Here is a 14,536-nt window from a genome sequence, read left to right as displayed (position 1 = left end):
TCTAAAAGTCAGCACAGAGACTTGACATCTGGGGATAGGAAACGCCTGTGCTGATAAGCCTTGCTCCAACCCAGGGCTTGGTAGCTCAGCAGAGGACTGTGGGGCTGTGGTGATCAGGCATCTCTGCTCCAGCTGCCCTGGCCCTGCAGTCACCCTGCACACTTTCACCAGTCCCCTTTCCTTAGTCCCCTCTTGTGTTAGTGGGACAGTGCCAAGTCCTGTGCAGGACTAGGGGGTAGAGTAATTAATTTTTCAGTGCACTGGGAGTTGTGAACTGTGTCTGGGTGTGTCTGTGTGTGTGTGTGTGTGTATGAGATGGACGGAACATTTGAATTTGGATGGGAACTTTGAAAAAGGGGTTTTAGTGTGTTCAAAATGGAAGGACATGCTGAAATGAGCAGTAGTAGTTTGAAAATGCCAAAACAAAACACTGACTTTTGAAATCACTGCCATTTATTTTTACGGAGTTTAAGGAGACAACTTGACTGTAAGGGTTCTAGGGATGTTACTAAATTTATACTTTAGGTGGGGAAAATACGGAGGCAACAAACATCACCCAGTTTGGTGTGGAATTGTAAGAAGAAAGAAAAATATAGGCATTAGAGAGAAAGCTAGAACAACAAATGTTTTTCTGGTACACAACAAAGACATAGAAAGAAGAAAAATTACGACCAGACTGCCTGAGTAAAAATAGTAGTGTCACGTGTGGACTAGCTGCTAGTAGGAAAAAATGTAGACCAAGGAAACAGTTTATCTAATTTCTCTTTTCATCCACTTTGTACTCATATAAAGAATTATGATTAACTGAAAATTGAAAATCAGATCCTCAAGGGTAGTAGAGCCAACATATCTGTTTGCAGGGCACATGTGAGCAAGGTGCAAGGATTTGGGGGTAAACCATTTATCCTAGAGAAGGTCTTCTAATGCCCATACAAAGCAAAATTCTGTGTTTCAAGGTTTCACAAAAAATAATTAGAACCGTATGAAAACTTCAACTGGGAATTAGCTCCCAAGTAGCTTCCTGTCTGCTTGGAACCAGCCTGTGGAGGGAGGTTTGCTGTGCCCTCACAGTGGGTGGCTGTTGGGCTCCAGTGCAGAAGCCAGACACTGATGACCAGCACAAGAATTCAATTTACCATTGTTTTCTGACTAATAAAAAGCATGTGGGTCTGGAGAGTTTATAATAATATCAAGTGATAATAATTTCTTTCCATCAGGAAGTTGCTTCATTCTAACACCAATTTTCTTTTTTAAGTAACTTACCATTTTATGATTTTTTTTTCTAAAAGTCTACCCTAAATCATCATCTTTCTCAAGCTTTTAAAGGCAGTACAGGTATCCTAATAGAACATGGTTTGACAGGGTCACTCAGATGTGAAAGAATATAAGACTTGGTTTAAAATTTGTATTTATTTTAAAGTTTTCCTTTTTTTTTTTTATATTCAAAGACCTCTGGGCACAATGTATTTGTGTGTCTCTGTTTCTATGAGATGAACAGTACACGTGAAGCAACCTTGAGTGTGGCACACCACTGACTGGATAGCAATGTCTCTATAATTCTCCCTGTGCATGAGGCAGCGATTTCTCATTTCATACAGAGGTTTGTTGCTCCAAATCTCTGAATACAGATAACCATATCCCACCTTTAATGCTCATTAGCACTGAGAATTTAGAAAGTTCATTCCCAGACCAGGCTGTATAAGGAGCAAAGTGTTTCTAGCCTTTGCATTCCTGAAGGGAACAGCTTTGGATACAACCGAGTGCTTGGTTTTAAACTATTGTTTTTAAGCAGACAAAAAAGAGCCTCTGTGGCAGTTCCACCTTCAACGAGGGTTCTACATTGGGATTTGAACTAGGAATTTGGTTTTGTTATAAACTAGATCCTCATTGGCATCACTTTGAGGTTTACAGAATCTAAACTTGCAGAAAGCAAGAGTAGCTTTTATTCACAATCCATTTTAGACTACAGCACCTGATGTAGTGGTGGCCAGCATCTGCTCCTTCCCTAACTCCTGGTGCCTTGTGTTGATTTACACCATTATAATTGCATTGAACTGCATACTTCTGCTCCACTCATGGTATATCTTACAGACACATTTTCTATTTCTTGTAGCAACTATCTGTTGCATACCTTTTGGTATTGCCAACTGAGATGATCCTGAGCAGGGACTTTTGTCTGATTCTTGGAAAAGGTCCCAGAGCTATTTTGCAGTTTGGTGCTTTGCGATATGGATAAAGATCAGAAATAGTCTGGTCTTCTAGATGGTCTTTGTTCAAATGAAGGGGTTTTTTTGCATAAAGAAAATGCTTGGGTTTGGTTTTGGGTTTTTCTCAATATTATGGAGATAAATGATCAGTCCCAACACTTCGTTCCTTAAGCTGATTGCCTCTCTAGTACACTGTATTCTGTCATTTATTGCGACCAAGGCCTTCCTTAATTTCTTTCTAGCTTTCCCTGACTTAAACACTAACAGGTCCTGCCACAGTCCAGTTTCATAATAGGTCTCTCCCGGAGCAGTGACATCTTTGAAAACATGGTGTTATAGCCAGGCATTTTTAGGAGAGGAGTAAGAAGTGGTGGATTCATGCTGTACGATGTAGAGTTGGCCCCTTCTGGGACTAATTTAGCAGGAACACTGCTTGCTGTCTGCCCAGTGTGCCAGGGAGCTCACTCACCTCGAGGTGTGGAGAGCCACACCCTGCATCCTTTTGCATGGGTCAACCTTGCAAACCTCTCAGGAAGGTAAGACCAGCAAATACAATTATGCCTTACTGAAGATCTGAGACTTATAGGACTGCAGTGCTTTGCTTTTGTCTTCATTCCTGGGATTTTTTGACTGTTTTTAAGAACTAATATAATTTATATTTACCTAGCCATATAGAATTGTATTCTATAATATGCTTCTTCCTTATTGTATCTTTATGTGGGAGAACATTGGTATTTTTGTCCCACCTGTACAATCATGAGATTAAATGACAGCTTGATCTTGGAGCTTTTTGCATTTTGATTGGTCATATAAACATTTTCCTTAAGAAACAAGTAGCAAGTGCTATATTTGATTACCAGTCAAAATTGACCTTGACTAATTAAAATAGATGCTTTTAAACTTTTTGTTTGTTTGTTTGTTTGTTTGGGGTTTTTTTGATTGTTTGGTTTTGGTTTTGGTTTTGGTTTTTTCCCCAAAACTCTGAGACCATTTCAGCTATCTTTTGAGTGCTTTTGAAATTTAAAGTCCAACTTTTTTCTCTTATCTCATGAAAGTGCATGCCAGGAATCCTTAATTAAAAATGTTAAAAATACTTATTTTCTTAATTTAAAAGGGCAGATGCCACAGAGGGGAGATATGAAAACGAGTCTGCAGAATTACACATTTCTCTAGTGTTTGCATTGGTTATGTCATTTCAGATGAGATATCCTGTGCTTCAGTCTTCCCCACCTGTGATCAGAGTTAGTATTTACTTTATTAAGAAAACTTAATTTAACTTCAGAATCTTATATCCCTATTATGTTATTGCTTATTGTAAATCAAGCTAATGTACTTAAAAGGACTCATATGTATGCAAGAGATTACAAAAGCGCTGCTCACATGGTCCAAATGAAACACATTAACAATATATATGCTTTTCCCAGTAGTGTGGTAGAATGTGGAGGCGTTTGCAGCATCAGTACTTTATAATGGAAAATTACACAGCTTTATATTCCACAAGAAAGTTTTTGCTGTGCTGTACATGATACAGCTCAGAAGGACACTAGACACTTTGAAAGTCTGTTAAAAGTTAAATGGCTAAAGAGAATGGCAAGAGAATGCATTATTATTACTTGGAGAAGAGCCATGAGCTCACACGATGCCTTGCAATTAAAAAAAAAGCCAAACTCTTGCCCTTTAGATAATATAAGGTGGGACATCAGTTCATACGGAGGAGGGAAGAGATGGTTTCTATTAGGAAGGTGTCCAGACAGCTGTCTCACAACAGAAATGAGCTTAAAAGATTTCAGGAAAAGGGTTTATGTATGAGAGATAAAAAAAATTGAATACGTTTTGATTGTAAAATGGGAGATTTAAGTTCCTTCTAAGTTTGACCCCCTTGTAGCACAAGGATAGCAAGGGAGGTGGCTGAGTACAGAGGAGTCTCCATCTCTGGAGAAATTTAGGTACAAGGTAAATGAACGTGTGTTTGTTTTAATGTAATTGATCGTTTGTGTCCCATCCTTGTGTGTGCTTGGCAACCTCTTGAGGTCTTTGCCTGCCAAATTTATGATCTTATAAAGTGTGAATGCCCGCTTCATGCTTCTTGCAGCTTTAATAGCCTCTGATTCTGTGAAGGCTGCCCTGTTTCTCCTCATGCTGCTAAAGACAATTTTCAGATTTGTGTGCTTGCTAAAATTTCAGTTTATTTAGTGCAGTGTTAAGCATGCTATCTGGTCACCAAAAAAATTTCACTGAAGTAAAATGAGGGTTATTTGGCTTTAAATGTGGAATGTAGTGAAGTTTCACCTATTTTATAGAAAAAAAAATCTTTGTGTGTGGTGCTGTATGCCATGTGAGTGGTAGATGCAAGGAGAACACAAACTCTTCCCTGGCACAAGCTACTCTACTGTCAAATTTTATTCTGTTACAAGGAGAGTTTCCTGTGAAGCAACTGATGTGAGCTGTTGGCAAGTAAGCACATTGCTTGCAGCAGCTGCGTTCCTGCCTCTCCAGAGATTCAACCATTCACATTTCACCCCAGTTCCCATCTTCACTGCACTTCATTATAGAGAAGCTGAAGTCCTTAAGTGAATGATAAGAACCCATTAAGTAAGGCAATGAGAAAACAAGTCCTCCCATTTGACTCTGCCTTGGGTACAAATTTCCATCCCAAGGCTGCTTCTGTACATAGAGCAAGCACCACATTAGTCACTGCTCTGAGTATGCCTGTCTCGCAACACCAATTTTGACAATTGCTTGATAAACCCTTTTTTTCTTTTTTTATGGTCCTGCTGTCTTCAGATATTGTCCACTTTGGCAGCCACTAGAACTGGGATATTTTAACCCTCACACATGAGTGTATGGGAGAGCTCAGTTCAGGCTGATGTGCTGAATTGTGCTGCATGGTGTTAGTTAAGGGCTTAATCTTTTGTTTTGTTGCTTTAGTATGTTTTTGTCCTCCTAGGGTATTGGAAAGATAACATTTCTTTCAAATGTATTTTCCTAATAATAATGGCAATTAGGTCTCATGACTTATTTCTGGGCTGATTTGATGTAATAGTTAGATAAGAGGTCCTGCAGAATACTCAAAGGTCATTTTGGAAAAAGCTGCCATAAACAGTTCTGATGAGAAAACTGACATTAATGGGAATTCACTAAATAAAGTGACTGGAGAAGTCAGTTAATGTTTCCATGAAATCGTGATGAACTTTTTTTGCAAGAACTATATTAGGTTTACTATTTAAAAGTTTTACCCTGTATATTATAACCCAGTTCACTTTCATTTGGCTACAGATTCCTCTTACTCATATCCTGCTTTATGCTAGTGAAAGATTAGTGCTTCTCTTCCATATAGGATTGGGAAAAATGAGTTTTTATGGTTTTGACTAAATGTTCATAGTCAGATTTTAGTTCTATAAAATTCACTTCTTACCACTTTTTGGGGTGTTCTTTGACTTCTAAGAAAGTTTTTTCATGGTGCATATCCATATCTAAGGTTTCATATATTCTAAAATACTCCTGGGTATTATGAAATGAGACAATTGTATAGAAAAGGAAATATTTTTAGTTCATTGTTTTCAATCCAAAATGGGAAAAATATTTTAGTTCTATTCACAATGATGGCTAATTTCTTGCTTTAATAACTTGTCTGCACCATGCCATTAACTGCAAAAGTTATTGCAGTATAAATGTATTGAGTGATGATGTTTTTAGAACAGCATCACTGTGAATGCTACTCCTATATGCATGTGGGAGATATTTTGCAATACCAGGTATAATCTGGTACCTTTGTCTTGTCTGTCCATCTAGAAGCTACTTGCTACAGAGAGTTCCTTGACTCTTTTCTTCTGGCCCTTATGCGTTGTGAGCATCTCACAATAAATGCATAAAGTGTCTGAGGGTGTTTGGTGATGGGAAACACTTTTGCATTCAACTCTGCCACAGAATAGACACAAAGATGCATAAACACACTTATGCAGACTTACATATCTCCACTTTTTGTCATGATCTTGTTCTTCTGCAACACCTCCCACCCCCCCCAACTAAGACTTGAAAAACATTTTGTAGAATCACAGAATGGTTTGGGTTGGAAGGGACTTTAAAGATCACCCAGTTCCAAGTCCCCTGCCACAGGCAGGGACATCTTCCTCAGGGTTACATCCAGCCTGGCCTTGAACACTTCTAGAGATGGGACATCTGCAACTTCTCTGGGCAACCTATTCCAGGGCCACACAACCCTCATTGTAAAGAATTTGTTTCTAATATACATTCTAAATCTAACTTCTTTCACCATAAATCTATTCTCCCTTGTCTCACCACTGCATTCCTTGCATGGGCAAGCGTTTGTGCTTTCCCATTAAAGGAGAAGGGGGAAAACACTTTCACCCTCTCAAACTGTAAAGGTCCCAAATCCTGAGTAAAGGACAAAAGGTTGTGATATATATAAGAGGAACATAGCTTCAAATACTGGCTGGTTAATGCATGAAGGTGTATAGGGCTTAAATCAAATTCAGCATTATTGACAAGAACACCAAAGACAGCCTGATTTCAAAACTGACATCTTTATTTAAAGTCAACTTAAGCATGCTTAAAGCCCTTCTTGATAGTGCTGCCAGGAGGAAGGCAAATCCTGGAGCTATTCTAAATGTCACCCTTGTATACTTGGATTGTTTCAGCTGACAAAATCTTGATGGCCACTTGGAAAATTGACATGATAGAAAACACAGGAAAGGATACAACTGCAGCTCAATTAAAGCCACAAAATCTTTTCTGACATGATTGCTGTCTTCCTTTGTGCTAAAAAGAAGAGGGGAGACCAAAGCAAAAAGTCCTGGCTTTTGTATCCACTAAGCTACGGGTTTGTCTGTAACGCTGGAAATAATCCAAGAAGGCATGGCAGCAGGGCTTTCACGTTCTCAAAAACAAGTTATGCATTAAAAACTTCCAGAGTACTTCTCTGCCTGTCCTCCCGCCTGCCTTGTTCCCTTCCCTCCTTCCAAATTGATAAGTTTTTTTCATCTCCCAACTGTCATTGTGTGGAGGTCATTTTAGTGTTGTTTTTTTTGAGTCTCTTTCCTACGTTCCCTTCAATTTAGAAAGTTCCTCTGGTACAATTTGTACCTCTCAATTGCTTTCAGTCAGAATTAAACACACAGCTTTGTACCTCTAATTTGTCTAGCACAAACACCTCACGCACTTGTCAGAGGGGATTCACTCCTTTGTTAGCTGCATTTATAAAACGAGTCTTGACTCACGCTGGAAGGTTTTGCTGGTCCTTTACCCTTCAGCAGGAAATGACATGAAGTCCTTTTTGAAGCATTTTATCTTGAACCACAGAGTTATTCTTATATGTGCATGCTGGAAAATGAGAGTGGTTTCAAGTCCTAACCCACAGAATATTAAAACCCCATAAAAGTAAGGCAGAGTGTGTTTTTGAGAATGCTTCTCCCAGTGCTCCTCACTCCCCCCTACACTAGCCCAGTCCTTTCAGAAGGCTTGGCTCTGTGCTTAGACTCCACTGATCCCCAAAGCCTCTCTGAGGCATGAAGGGAGACAAAGTCAAGGCAAATTAACTACAAACCAAAACAGTGTTTAACTCACACGTATAGTTTTCAGGGAAAATCTGAAACTTGCCGTAGAAATGTTGGGGGGAAAATGCCACCCAAATAACAAAAAGTTACAACTCTTGTAGCTTTATAATTTTACAGATGGAAATATTTTTACTGTCTTGTTATAAACTCTCTCGACCACCATCTGATTCTCTTTTTTCTCCCCTCTAATAGTTGTGATGTATTAGTCTGTATTGGACATAAATAGTTATTATAGCTTTTATGCCTCTCTCTTTCTCTTTCCTGGTATAACTACCTGCAGAATAATTTTAGAAACAGTATTTTAAAGAATCATTCTTGAATGATCCAAACAAGTTGAGAAGCCTTTGCTGGAAAGGATATCTCCAGCTGCATTCTTCTCTTTGCAAGTGGGCAGCTCCCTAACCCTAGCTTTATGTAAATATAGAGTTAATATTTTCCTGTGGTGTAATTTCAGTGGCTCAGATCCTATAATATATGCAAATAGTAAATCACTGTTCCTGGAGAGTTGATTTTTTAATTTATTTTTTGTTTGATGAATATTCCTGTGGCATATAGAAGTTGTAAGCTGATCCAGTAAGTAGACCAATGGGACCACAAAAAGCTGAAGTGCTAATTTTTAGGGTAGGATTATTCTCAAAATGCTTAGTGGGAGATGTTAATTCTAGAATGAAATTAAATACTTTTATAGCCACTTGGTGTATTTTGGCTTGGGGGCAACAAAAAGTAGAGCCATCTCCTTGTTTTCAAAAATTCTTGGAACAAGTCTGACTAGGACAGAATGAATAAGTTTTTGGGCTGACTTAGAATCTCACAATGCTAACATATTCTTGTTTTTATGCAGTCTGCCACTAGTAAAATTATAGCCTGTGATTGCTCGCTGCGTTACTGGAAGATGCATTGTAGCCTCTATTAATATCTTAACAGATTGACAGGATGTGGCCAACATTTACTTTCCACTTTTGCAGAAATTAAGGACCAAAATATCCAGAAAGTCACACATACTTTCAGGTCTGTTTGATCATCTGAAGATCATTTGATGATAGTATTACAAATATTTCTGTTAAGCCAAACTCCACAGTTTTCCTGAAGTGTTTCAGTCTTACACAGACTAATAATTGGAAAAAACAGTCTGTCACCAATGTCCATTGCCCAGATATTGTCACAAAATGAGATAATCTTGGCAAGAGAACCAGGATGGAAAAGGGGATCTGTTCACCTTGGCAAGAGTAATGTTTCTTTGTAGCCTCAGCTATGATGGCTGCAAAGACCCTGACCATTGAAGTTTACAATTAAGCCAAGAAATTTTAGAAAGGATCTTCTCTGTTACAGCAAGTTTCTGAGTCAGCCATGAATGTTGGGGAAAGCTGTTGCAATCTGCTTGGCCATCTAGCACAGATTGAGTTAGGCTGTTTCAGGCAGTTCAAATAAATTTGTCTATGCAACTAAGTCATTGCCACAGACAACTAGTTGTCTCTGCCATTTATCAGTTAGTCTAAATGATGTTCTGGCAAGCTCAGAAACCTGTGATACAAGGACATGATTCAAGTTTTTTGTGACTGAGCTGGAGTGCACCTCTCCTCTTGCACTAAGGGATGTTTGGGAATTAGTTTCTGAGAAAGCGTTCTCTATTTCCACCCTCTTACCTATTTCAGCTGTCAGGAAAATGGGTATGATAGATAAAATCTAAAACATGGACAAAGAACTGGTGTCAGTTGGTGTTAAAATATATTTGCTAGTGTGTGTTACTGCAAGTTCACAATTGCAAAAGATGAAGTACATGTTGATGAAAGATCTTGCAAAGAGTTTATTTTAAAGAGTTTATTCCTTACTCATCAGTGAATTCAGTAGCATTTTGATACAGACAAATTTATCCCATCCAGTCTCACTGCATCTTCAGATAATATGGTTGTTCCTCTTCTTCATTCTCCTGCCACAGAGCAATAGATGAAGATAGATCATTTAGTATTGTCAGCTAACTTACATAAAGTCTTACTTGTGGGGTCAAACCCCATTATTTGTTTTTCCTAGCCATTTTGTGTGAAGGTGTGATCCTCTTGAGAGGTAGCCTTCTCTCACTACAATGACCAGTGTCCTTTAGCTGCATAAGCTGACTTCTATGTTCTTTCTTAAAGTCTAGGAAAACTAGTGGGGCATAAAAAAATCATAGGGCAGTGAAAAGACACAATCTCCCTGCTTTTCTTCCACATAGAAGCCAGGAAAGTCCTTCCAGTTCAACGTCAACAAAGGAAGATGATTAATTTGAAAGTCTTTCATCTCTCAATCAAGAAGATTCTTTCATTGTTTCCTGTCTTCAACTTCTTCAATGCTGCCACTGAAATTCCCTGTGGCAGGGTTGCCTCTTCAAATAAGAATCAACCTGTAAAATCTCCTTTTCCAAATGAAATGGGATGAAACACAAATTTTTCAGTAAGCATACCATTTCTGACAGTCTCTCATACCACAGCTGCTGCTTCATTCTGGTTTGCCATAAAAGTTGTTGTACTTAGTCTTGGAAACCTGGAGGCTTCTATATGCAGCTGGTGTCCTTACGACTGGACTGATATGTGGTGCTTAGTCAGATTTGTGCAGCACCCACTTGGTCTGCTCCCACCTGAGACTGCTGCCTTCTTGAGGATGTCATTTGAAACATGTGACTGGTCTGGTCTCCCACGTTGCAGATGGAACCTCAGTAGCTGATCAAGGTCTGGTGGCTTCCCTCTGGGGAATGGAACTGTGAATATTTGAGACCATAGTGCAGGTAGTCTGGAGTCAACTAGTTTTGACTGCTTTAGTGAGGTGCCGTGAGTATGGCGTACATGGTCACGCTTCTTTTGGGAACTCAGAGGATGGACAGGACAAGGTCATCTTTACTCACAGAGCAAAAGGAGGTAGATCCTTAATTACTGCAATGCTTAGTTCTTACAGTACTGAGCTATCAGTGAAAAATGGAAAAGTACATCTCTATTGCACAGTCTTTCAGAGAGGCAGCATCTCTGAAGTGTTTAGAAACTCACGGAGGTTTACAAATGAACAAATGAGATGGATTGCAAACTTACATGAAATAGAATCCAAAAAGTTACACACCATCTTATTTTCATATTTTTCCACCTCTTCTCCCCTGCCAAAACAACCCATTTTTATGTATATAAATTTGATACACATTTCAAAAGCAAGTATCAGTGCTAGATCTTAGAGCTATTTATTTCCAGACTCCTTAACCATTCAATTGAAATGTCCAATTACTCTAACTTACAGCGCACCTTAATAACCTTCATAATGAAGAATAATTAAAGTAATAATGCATCAATTATACTACTTATTAAGTTAAAGTGGCAGAGCATCAATTATGCTGACATATAACCAGTAACACCATTAAAGCAACAATGTTAAATAGGTGGCCTTTTTTAACTGGGTTATCTCAGGTCACTCAGAAGTTGATGATCATTAATTGTCTTGTAAGTGTAATTTAAGACTTCCTTCCTGACAGAAAAGGATTTCCAAGGGCCTGAAAAGAGTTGCTACGTTAGATCCTGCTGGTGGAGCCTTATGTCTCTTGCATGGGGAAGTTAACTTTGCAGTGCTAAACCTGGCTTTTATGAATGTCCATGGATGTAAATTCAGGCTGTGTCCCAGAGCTGGAGACTGTCTTTTCTCCTTTGGCTAACTGCACTTTGTCTTTCATCACTGATTTGCCATTTACTTCTACGGAAATACAAATTGAGAATGTTCACCCAAGTTTTTTCACAGGTTTTCTGTGAACTAGAATCCTAACCTTTTAAAATCAGCCTTGCTTTTACTGTCTTAGTCCCCTAAACACAGGCAAGAAAATGTCATGCTTAGCTGTAGATTTCAATCCTCTGCTGTTGTTCTAAATTGCTACTTTTTCTAATTCCCATTCACATCTGACTTGATGAAGTACATGCTACTAAAAGGGTGCCTTGTTTGTTGCAATTATAACCTCTATGCTTTACCTAAAGCCTCGTGACAATTAACAGCTTTCTACAAACCCCTGTTCTTGGATGAAAATTCAAGCATCTCAGTGTTCATATGTTAAAGAACAGGACTTTAGTATGTGGGATTTGGGGGAGAAATGTAAAGAGATTTCTAAGGGGATTTAGGAAAAAAAAAACAAAACCCAAAAATAATCCAGAAGGCAAATAAGAAAAATCAGAACCTTTTGGCAATCTTCTAATTTATTTTGAGTCTGGTCCATGATATTTGAGTGGATTGGGTTAACGATGCCTCTCACACAATTGTTTTCATTTGCAGAAGTTGAACTGAAACATAGCTAGAGCATTACACGTAATGTTCCATGTGGAATAAATTAGTCTGACAGAACCTTCATAGGCTCTAAGAGAATAGACAAAAACTACTTGGTCTTGCCATGACTTGATGAATTAACCCACATCAGCTGAGCTATGGAATCTACCAAAGTCCTCTTCCTGGCCTGATGCAGTGAGAAGATATCAGCTGGATTAAGGTGATGTATTTTGATTCACAATTAGGGTGCACATAAGATCATATGAATAGTCAGGTATCAGCTCAATTGACAAGTGGTGTGCAATTAATCCATCACGATATTTTTTGTTTGCAGCTGGGGTAAATGAGAGTCACTCAGATGGGCAATTACCAAAGTTTAGTCTATGCATTAAGTACCTGTTAAGAAGTGATGTGATTACTTGTGGCCACTGCCCTTAATTTCCAAAAGTAGAGTATATCACCATTCATCTTCAGTCTGCAACCCTAATCAGCAAGGGTAGCACCTTCTTTGTATACCTAATCTAACTTGCACTTAATAAAAATTTGTTTGTGATGCAGAAAATTAAGACATCTCAAGCAGTATCATGCTCAGTCATGTCATATTCCTTTTGTTATTGCTGCTGTTATGAGTTTTTCCTGAGATATCAAGGAAAATAGAATATTACTTTCAAGGACTGCCTTTAGAAAGTTGGTTCAGAAATATGAAACAAATTGTTAGCAACCTTTGGAAATGTTCAGTAGGAACTCAGGTCTCAGCTTCTTTCTGTAAAAGCCAGAGGTAAACCTAGGTGTTTCCCAAGGTAATAAAAATCAGATCCTTGAACTTACCAGCAGTGTGGAAAATACCCGAGAGTCAGCTCAGGAAACAGGACTTAAAACCACAAGGTACGCTTTGAAATGCAACAGCAAGCACAAAGTCACTCAAAGCCCCAGCAAAGCAAAGTAGTAAACATGATGACTCTGGTATTCTTGTACAGCATTTTTGGAGCTAATTTGAAGCTGTATGTTCCCAGTGCAACCAGGGGCTACAAGATCTTAGCCAGCGTATTTTAAATGAGGCCCTTCCAACTGGGATAGTCCCTGTGTTGCACTGAACTGCAAAAAGATTGATGGCATTTGCATCTTTAGCTTGGAGAGAGCTCAGAAAACCAACGTAATAAATACAGTAATTAAAAAAAAAAATCTTGTTACTGATGTGAACCCACTATCCCACTGGGGTCATTCCTGATTCCTTCAGTTTGCTTAATATGAGTTAGATCAATGCATATTCAAAGAACAGAATGGTGTCAGCTTTGGAAGGGCTTTTGTGATTTTTCTGATCTCTTTTTTTCTGGGTAATTTTGCTCTAGCTTTGCATGCATTTGAATATAAAGGCAGTCAATTTTTTTTTTAATTATTATTTTTGCTTTGTTTGCCCCTGCATGTCACCTTTCACATGCATTTGGTCTTTCACATGCAAAGCATTTGACTCTGCCCTGCATGACATCCTTGTCTCTAAATTGGAGGCACATGGAATTGATGTATGGATCACTCAGTGGATAAAGAACTGTCTGGATGGCCACACACAAAGTTTTATGATCATGGCTCATTGTCCACAGGGAGACCAGTAACAAGTAGTGTCCCTCGGGGGTTGGTACTGGGGCTGATGCTGTTCAGCATCTTTGTTGGTGACAAGGATAGTGGCATTGAGTGCACCCCCAGGAAGTTTGCTCACAACACCAAGCTGTGTGGTGCAACTGACACACTGGAGGGAAGGGATTCCATCCAGAGGGACCTGGACAGGCTTGAGAGGTGGGGCAATGCAAACCTCATGAAGCTGAATAAAGTGAAGCCCAAGGTTCTACACCTGGGTTGTGACAATCCCAGACACAACTACAGCTTGGGAGGAGAAGTGACTGAGAGCAGCCCTAAGGAGAAAGACTTGGAGATGATGGTCGGTGAAAATCTCAACATTAGCTGGAAATGTGCCCAGAAAGCCAAATGTGTCCTGGGCTGCATCAAAAGAAACGTGGCCAGCAAGGCTGGGGAGGTGATTCTCCCGCTTACTCTGCTCTTGTGAGACCCCACCTGGTGTACCGTGTACAGTTCTGGTGTCCCCAACATAAGAAGGACATGGAACTGTTGGAGCAAGTCCAGAAGAGGGCCATGAAGTTGGTAAGAGGAGTAGAGCACCCCGTCTACAAAGATAGGCTGAGAAAGTTGGGGCCGTTCAGTCTGGAGAAGAGAAGGTTGTGTGGAGACCTCATAGCAACATTCCAGTATCTGAAGGGGGCCTACTGGGAAGTCAGAGAGGGCTCTTCATTAGGAACTGTAGTGATGGGACAAAGAGTGATGGGTACAAATTGAAAGAGGTAAAATTTAGGCTAGATATTAGGAAGAAATTCTTTTGTGTGAGGATGGTAAGATACTGGAACAGGTTGCCCAGGGTCGTTGTGAATGCTCCAACCCTGGCAGTGTTCAAGGCCAGGTTGGATAAGGCCTTGAGCAGCCTGGCCT

General features: G+C 39.4%; 1 long non-coding RNA gene across 1 annotated transcript in view; it reads left to right on the top strand.

The window, feature by feature from the left end:
• LOC127479465 (uncharacterized) overlaps nucleotides 1-14,536 on the top strand; it is a 160,637-nt gene that overhangs the window by 56,192 nt on the left and 89,909 nt on the right. The window lies entirely within an intron of this gene.

Source organism: Manacus candei, unplaced genomic scaffold (assembly GCF_025592945.1).
Source record: "Manacus candei isolate 608988 ecotype Guabito, Panama unplaced genomic scaffold, ASM2559294v1 h1tg000067l, whole genome shotgun sequence".
NCBI lineage: Eukaryota > Metazoa > Chordata > Aves > Passeriformes > Pipridae > Manacus > Manacus candei.
This window is presented reverse-complemented; position numbering and strand designations above follow the sequence as displayed.